Genomic DNA, 2,309 nt, shown 5'->3' on the forward strand with positions numbered 1-2,309 from the left:
TATGAGATGTTCCGAAGACTGAAATTGGGATTTCAGACTAGTGCCCACGTCAAGAGGTATGAGACCTCTGACAAGTTTCTTAAGCCTGGAAACTAAGGGAGAAAAGCTCAATCGTTGAGCATGTGCTCAGATTGTCTGAGTACCACAATCGCTTGAATCAAGTGGGAGTTAATCTTCCAGATGAGATAGTGATGATTCTCCATAGTCACTGCCACCAAGCTATTACAGCTTCGTGATGAACTATAACATATCAGGGATAGATATGATGATCCTTGAGCTATTCACGATGTTTGACACCGCGAAAGTAGAAATCAAGAAGGAGCATCAATTGTTGATGGTTAGTAAAACCACTAGTTTCTAGAAGGGCAAGGGCAAAGGGGATACTTCATGAAACAGCAAGTCATTTGCTGCTCTAGTGAAGAATCCCAAAGTTTGAACCCAAACCCGAGACTAAGTGCTCCTGTAATGAGGGGACGGGTCACTGAAGCAGAACTATCCTAGATACTTGGTAGATGAGAAGGCAGGCAAGGTCGACAGAAGTATATTGGATATACATTATATGAATGTGTACTTTACTAGTACTCCTAGCAGCACGAGGGTGTTAGATACCGGTTCGGTTGCTAAGTGTTAGTAACTCGAAATAAAAGCTGCGGAACAAATGGAGACTAGCTAAAGGTGAGATGACGATGTGTGTTGGAAGTGTTTCCAAGGTTGATGTGATCAAGCATCGCATGCTCCCTCTACCATTGAGATTGGTGTTTGCGTTGAGCATAAACATGATTGGATTATGTTTATCGCAATGCGATTATTCATTTAAGGAGAATAATGGTTACTCTGTTTATTTGAATAATACCTTCAATGGTCTTACACCTAAAATGAATCTCGATCGCAGTGATACACATGTTCGTGCCAAAAGATATAAAATAGTGATGATAGTACCACATACTTGTGGCACTGCCATTTGAGTCATATTGGTATAGAACGCATGAAGAAGCTCCATGTAGATGGATCTTTGGACTCACTCGTTTTTGAAAAGATTGAGACATGCGAACCATGTCTATTGGTATATATGCATGAAGAAACTCCATGCAGATGGATCGTTTGGACTCACTTGATTTTGAATCACTTGAGACATGCAAATCATACCACATGGGCAAGATGACTGAAAGGCCTCGTTTTCAGTAAGATGGAACAAGAGAGCAACTTGTTGGAAGTAATACATTTGATGTGTGCAGTCCAATGAGTGCTGAGGCACGCAGTGGATATCGATATGTTCTTACTTCACAGATGATTTGAGTAGATGCTGAGTGTATTTACTTGATGAAACACAAGTCTGAATTATTGAAAGGTTCAAGTAATTTCAGAGTGAAGTGGAAGATCGTCGTGACAAGAGGATAAAATGTCTATGATATGATCATAGAGATATCTGAGTTACGAGTTTGGCACACAATTAAGAAATTGTGGAAATTGTTTCACGACTAATACCGCTTGGAGCACCATAGTGTGATGGTGTGTCCGAACATCATAACTGCACCCGATTGGATATGGTGCATACCATGATGTCTCTTATCGAATTACACTATCATTTATGGGTTAGGCATTAGAGACAACCGCATTCACTTTAAAAGGGGCACCACGCAATTCCATTGAGACGACACCGTTTAGAGAAACCTAAGTTGTCGTTTCTTAAAAGTTTGGGGCTGCGATGCTTATGTGAAAATGTTTCAGGCTGATAAGCTAGAACCCAAAGCGGATAAATGCATCTTCATAGAATACCCAAAACAGTTGGGTATACCTCCTGTTTTAGATCTGGAAGCAAAAGTAATTGCTTCTAGAAATGAGTCCTTTCTCGAGGAAAAGTTTCTCTCGAAAGAATTGAGTGGGAGGATGGTGGAGACTTGATGAGGTTATTGAACCATAACTTCAACTAGTGTGTAGTAGGGCATAGGAAGTTGTTCCTGTGGCACCTACACCAATTGAAGTGGAAGCTTATGATAGTGATCATGAAACTTCAGATCAAGTCACTACCAAACCTCGTAGGACGACGAGGATGCGTACTACTTCAGAGTAATGCGTAAACTTGTCTTGGAAGTCATGTTGTTGGACAACGATGAACCTATGAGCTGTGGAGAAGGGATGGTGGGCCCGGATTCTGATGAATGGCTCGAGGCCATGAAATCCGAGATAGGATCCATGTATCAGAACAAAGCATGGACTTTGGTAGACTTGCCCGATGATCGGCAAGCCATTGAGATAAATGGATCTTTAAGAAGAAGACGGACATGGACGGTAATGTTACCATCTATAAA

The sequence above is a fragment of the Aegilops tauschii genome, chromosome 6 (assembly GCF_002575655.3).
Source record: "Aegilops tauschii subsp. strangulata cultivar AL8/78 chromosome 6, Aet v6.0, whole genome shotgun sequence".
In the NCBI taxonomy this organism is placed as follows: Eukaryota; Viridiplantae; Streptophyta; class Magnoliopsida; order Poales; family Poaceae; genus Aegilops; species Aegilops tauschii.